The following is a 6,218-nucleotide window of genomic DNA, read 5'->3' as shown; positions in this document are numbered from 1 at the left end:
GGGGGGGGGGGGGGGGGGGCGCTAGCTGGTGCTCTGCCCCCCAGCCTGCCTCCTGCTCGCTCATCACCCGCTACCGTGCTCTGCCCGGCTTCCGGCCCGGCCTCTTCGCTCAGGACCCCCAAGTAACATCCTGAAAGAGTGTGGGTTTTGCAGGTACATGCGACAGAAAGCCAACCCAGCTGACACTAGAAAGCAGACTCACCCGTTTGTGGAACTGATGCGTCCAGGGGCAGAAGAGCTGCGGGGGCTCAAAAGCCCCATCACGGGATGGGGTCAGGCCTCTGGACCTCTGGCTGCCCTCCCTCCTTTCCTCTCCAGGTGGTGGAGGGAGGGTGGGGGTGAGGCGGGGCACAGAGCCGACAGTTCCTGCACATGTGAGGTGGAGGGACAGTGGTATAGTGTCTGGGATGCAAAGGACAGTTCAAGCTCTAGTTCCTGGACCCTGTGCACGTCACCTCCCAGTGCAGAGGGACTTCGCGGAGGTGATGAAGTTAGGAGGCCTGGGTTAGGGAGACGGCCCTGGACTCTCCAGGTGGGCCCACAAGGGTCCTCATGAGCGCGAAGCAGGAGAGTCTGGAGATGTGACAAGAGAATGTGCTGCACTTGAACGTGGGGGGAGGTGGCTGTGAACTTGGAATGCAATGACCTCTAGAATCTGGAAAGAGCAAGGAAAGCCACCCCCCGCCCCTTCCCCGGAGCCTCCAGAAAGAACCAGCCCTTGGGTGCCTGGGGCGCTCAGTCAGTTAAGCGGCCAACTTCAGCTCAGGTCACAATCTCACAGTTCGTGGGTTCGAGCCCTGCATCAGGCTCTGTGCTGACACCTCAGAGCCTGGAGCCTGCTTCGGATTCTGTCTCCCTCTCTCTCTGACCCTCCTCTGCTCACACACTGTGTCTCTCTCTCCCAAGAATAAATAAAATAAAATAAACAATTTTAAAAGAACCAGACTCGCTGATGATGTTTTTGGGGTGATGGCAGGGGGTGGGATGAGTTTGTGGGGTCTGGAGCCAACGGCCAAGAAAGAATTCTTGAGACGACTTTGGTGCAAAAAGGTGATTTTATTAAAGCAACAGGGACAGGGCCCGGGGGCAGAAAGAGCTGCCCCGGGACCAAGAGGAGAGACTGGTTATATACTATGGATTCAGGGGAGGTAACGTCCAGGGGAAGTTTCCAGTGAGATTTCATAAGCTAAAGAAGACCCACAGGACACTGGAGGCCTAGCTGTTGTCAAGCTAAGGTTGTTCTTCCCTCTAGCAAAGCATTAGCTGTAAGACCTCGGGGAGTTTTTGGAGAAACGTACTGCTCTGCCCGCCTCAAGTGTTTGCCATGGGCTGCAGGTTATAAGGACATTTAAGTGTATCTGCCATTTCCTTCTGCCTTTGCTTCCCCCATCACGGCCACCTTGACTTATCTGTCACATTTGGCCACTGGGGAGTTTAGAAAGTACAGCCTTTCAGTGGGGTACTCCTGCTGCCCAAGGGACAGGGGCTCCTGGGAGGTGACTCTGGTCCCCACTTCCAGTGCCCTGCACGGGGGTTGGAGGCTCGGGAGTGAAAGGGACAGGCGACAGCTGATGCCCGGAAGCAGCTGATGTGCTGCTCTGTGTCTTTCTTTTCAAAAATGTGCCCTCTGAACCCCCTGAACGCAGAGCACAGTGACACCTGGAGCGGGAGCGCCAGGGATTGGCAGGGATTAACTGATGTGCGGACCTGCTACTTTCGTGGGGCGACCTCATCATCCATCAGGAGTCCCAGCAGAGAGGGGGAAGCAATGCCCGGGTTTGGAGAGACGCCCAGTGGTTAGTGGAGGCATTCCGGCTCATCCCCTTCGGTCCAGGGGCTCAGAGCGACCCAGGAGGACCCGGCTAAGCCCCGTCACCACTCTGGGTAACTCCGGATGTCCTCGCCCCGAAGCCAAGGGGCTGGGGCAAGCCCGGGGCTCAGCAGACAAGGACTGTGTTCAGTACCCACCTTCGGAGACTTCCTACTGGGGCCCAGCGGGTCCTGGGGTACTGTGCACCTGTGAACCTGACACCCCAGCACACCCCCGCTCTGGGGAGGTGGGCGTCCTGTCCTGGCTTTGCAGGACTGGGCCCCCCCCCGCCCCCGTCCACACTGCTTCCCCTCTTTCTCGTCTGTGTCGGGGAGGGGAGCCCGTGCAGCGTGCCGGGGGGCTAAGCGCGGCGCCTCATCGCCACCACAGCCACACGAAGCAGGTGTGGTCATCCTCATTGTGCGGGTGAAGCACTGGGGCCCAGGGCTCAGGGGCACCGAGCTGGCAGGCGGTGGAGCCAGAATCTGAACCCAGAGTGGATGCTCTCAACACTGCACGACACCCCAGATCCAAAGCACCCCCCAAGCAGGGCTGCCGGATTTAGCAAAGCAAAACAAACAGGTTGCACACTTAAGTAAGAATGTCAGACAAACAACAAATAATATCTTTAATGGGGGAAAATTTTTTTATGTTTATTTTTCAGAGAGAGACCGACAGAGCACAAGTGGAGGAGGGGCAGAGAGAGAGAGGGAGACACAGAATCCAAAGCAGGCTCCAGGCTCCCAGCTGTCTGCTCAGAGCCTGATGTGGGGCTTGAACTCACAAACCATGAGATCATGACCTGAGCCGAAATCAGACACTTAACCGACCGAGCCACCCAGGTGCCCCAACAAATAATTTTAAGTGTAAGTAAATAACACACAGGACAACAGAGAAGACCTTGTTTTTTTTAGCCCCTGCACAACAGACCACTGCTTTCCTTTGTAAGGCCGGGGAGGCCCAGAGATAGTCCGCACCATCGAAAATGCTCCTGCCTGGGGCTGGAATGAGGCTCCCTCCCACGGACACACTCGTCTCAGGATGTACTAAGGTGTGTGATTGTTTAACTGGCATCAGCTTACATTTGACATCCACGAATGAAATTCAGCAAGGAGGCCCCCATGAGCCCACCAAGCGCTCCTCCTGGGAACTCCTGGTGTCCCCTTGCCCAGGGGAGAGAGGGTCTGTTTCCAAACCCCGAGGAGGGGCAGCCCGGCTGTACCTCGTGCACCCCCAGCGAGAGAGCGTGGCCCCCCTGCCCAGGCAGGAGAGGCCGTGTGACAGAGCGTGCAAAAGTCTGTGCGCCGAGCTGACCCCAGCTCCCCCAAACCCCAGGGCTGACAGGAGTATCTGGAGCGATGTGGTAGGCTAGCTACTGATTGTTTTTATTTTATTATTATTGTATTTTTTAAACATTTATTTATTTTTGAAAGACAGAGACAGAGCACAAGTGGGAGAGGGGAAGAGATAGGGAGACACAGAATCTGAAGCAGCTCCAGGCTCCCAGCTGTCAGCACAGAGCCTGATGCAGGGCTCGAACCCACAAACGGTGAGATCATGACCTGAGCTGAAGTTGGATGCTTAACTGACTGAGCCACTCAGGTGCCCGATACTGATTGTTTTTAATGTTTATTTATTTATTTTGAGAGAGAGAGAGAGTGAGCAGGGGAGGGGCAGAGAGAGGGAGAGACAGAATCTCAAGCAGGCTCTGCACCGTCAGCACACAGCCTGAGGCGGGGCTTGAACCCATGAATCGTGAGATCATGACCTGAGCGAAACCAAGAGCTGAATACTTAACAGATGGACCAACCCAGGCGCCCCACTAGTGAAATGAACTTCCGTAATATATCTTACTTAACCCAGTATATTCAAAACATTAGCATTTACCTATGTTATCATACGGAATTTACTAGTGAGAGATTTTGCTTTTCATTTTTTTAACCTAGTCTTTGAAATCCACAGGGCGCCTGGGTGGCTCAGTCGGCTGGGTGTCCGACTTCAGCTCAGGTCATGATCTCACATTCGTGGGTTCGGGCCCCGCATCAGGCTCTGTGCTGACAGCTCAGAGCCTGGAGCCTGCTTCAGATTCTGTGTCTCCCTCTCTCTCTGACCCTCCCCTGCTGGCGCTGTCTCTCACATAATAAATAAAAGATATTTTAAAAAATTTTAATGAAATCCAATGTGTATTTTCAACTTACGGCTTGCCTCGGTTTGCACAAGCCCTGTCCCGAGTGCCCGGGGGTCAGGTGGGGCTTGTGGTTGCCTGGAGTGCACACCTGGCACCCGGAGGCTGGCCAAGCCCGGTGCCCCGACTCTTCGGGGTACCCAGGGAGGGAGGGAGGGTAACACCACCCCCATGGCTGCCTAGGTGCCTGGCTTGGGGATCATCGCTTTTCTGTGCGTAGTGTCATTTCACCTTCAGAGAAACCTTAGAAACTCAGCATTATCATTGGTATTATTTCGGAGGCCCCGACTTGCCTGAGGTCATTCAAAATTCCCTGGTCACCAGCTCCCACCAGCTCACCGCCCCCGTGGTCTGCCAGGATCTGTGATGTCCTCAAGGTCATCCTCGGGGCTGCCTTCCAAGTGTGTACTTGGCTGGTCAGCGGGTTCAGGGTTTTGGCTGCCCGGTGCTCCCAGACCACCTCCCGCAGGCAGCCCTCCGGGATAGAGCAGGCAAGCCAAACACTGCAGCCCTCCCTAGGCTGAAAATGAGTTCTGGAAGCTGCGAGCAGACGGTGCTGCATTCTGCCTTCTGTGAAAGGAGCCAGTGGGAGGGGCGGTGGGGGTTGGGGGGGGCCCACCATGGGTCCGGATTTATGCCCTTGCCCCGCGGCCCACCCCCCTCGTGGTCACATGCTTTCCTGCAGCAGCTGGTGCGTTTGGCTTCAACCTATTTGTTTAGCCATGGACTCAAAGGGTTCTGATTACTGTCACTCTGCGGGCTGCCAGGACCAATTTCCTAGATTTCTCCTTCTTTGCTGCTCTCAAGCTGTGGCTTCCTTCTGGGTCCTGGAAGGAAAATATTTTCAAAAGATGCCGTCTTTGGGAAGGACCCTCTCCCGGCCGGGCTGCGAGTTGGAGGGGGGCTGCTCCAGCTTGGTGCCTTTTGCACAAGAGTAGGCACGTTTCAGGACCTGCCAGGCACAGCGGGAGGCAGGCAGGGCAGCGGAGAGGAAGCCCGGGAAGGGGGGGCAGGGAAGAGGAGGGGAGGGGGGCGGAGGGGAGCTCCTGCTTGGATGCCTTCAGAGCAGTGTTTCTAGGGGGCGCACCTGGGTGGCTCAGTTGGTTAAGCTTCCAACTTTGGCTCGGGTCACCATCTCAAGGCTCATGAGTTCTGAGCCTGGAGCCTGCTTCAGATTCTGTCTCTCTGTCTCTCTACCCCTCCCCTGCTTGCACTCCACCCCCTGCTCTTTCTCAAAAATAATCATTAAAAAATAAATAAAGAGCTTGTGGCCATGCACCGCTCTCCCCCGCCCCCCCCGCCACTGATTTCATGGGTCTGGGGTGTGGCCTGGGAATCAGGAGGTTTCAAAGCTCCTGGCTTAATTCTACTGCGCTAGACTGAGGGGCTCTATGACCGTCTTGCAGGTGTAAGCCGACTGAGTCCATCCCCTGTTTAGAGATGGCACTTTCGATGGGGCGCGGGGGCACCGGCGCATACCTGCCCCTCTACTGACTGGGCCATTTTGCAGCGAGCAGGGCAGGGTAGGGGTGGGGTGAAGGGGGGGTCGGCTGGGGAAGAGGAGGAAAGAAGAAGTCGTTAAAACCGAAATCACTTCTGTCTCTAACAACACAAATGGCTTCTGTCCCAATGGGGACACGACTGGTGTCTGTCCTCAGGAGGAGAGGACCTCACGCGTGCTGTGTCACTGTCCCCGTAGGGCCCTGAGCAGCGCCGCATCGACCAGCACATCCCGGCCTAGCGTTCCTGGCTGCCTGGGCTCACGGCTGGTGCACGCGCTCTTTTCGACGGGTCTTAACATCTTGTCGGTTTCCTCATTAACTAATAAGTCGGAAGAAGTATTTATACGTATTTATCTTATATGAGACATTCATGTTTTTAACTCTCTGGAAATTGTAATTCAGGGCCCCCCCGTCCTCAGGGAGAACGGGGTGCTCCTTCTTCCTCTCCCTCAGTGCCTCACATGCCACCCCACTGGGGCTCCATCCTGTCCGGCTGTCTGTCTCCACCTGCTCGTCTCCCTGCCTGCATGCGGGCCACCGGGGCCTGCATTTCACCCTGCTGGTTAGATCTCGTGATAGGTGACACCCAGTGACCCTCTGCGGCTGGGGGAGCGTCGGGGGAAAGCGGGCACTGCCTGCACGCCTGTGTTCACACGAGGCCGAACAGAAGTGGGGCCATCATGTCTCCCCGAGGGCTTGGCTAGAACTCTTCCTAAAGTGT

This window comes from Suricata suricatta, chromosome 17 (genome assembly GCF_006229205.1).
Source record: "Suricata suricatta isolate VVHF042 chromosome 17, meerkat_22Aug2017_6uvM2_HiC, whole genome shotgun sequence".
In the NCBI taxonomy this organism is placed as follows: domain Eukaryota; kingdom Metazoa; phylum Chordata; class Mammalia; order Carnivora; family Herpestidae; genus Suricata; species Suricata suricatta.
The sequence above is the reverse complement of the archived record's forward strand: the minus strand, read 5'-3'. Positions refer to the sequence as shown.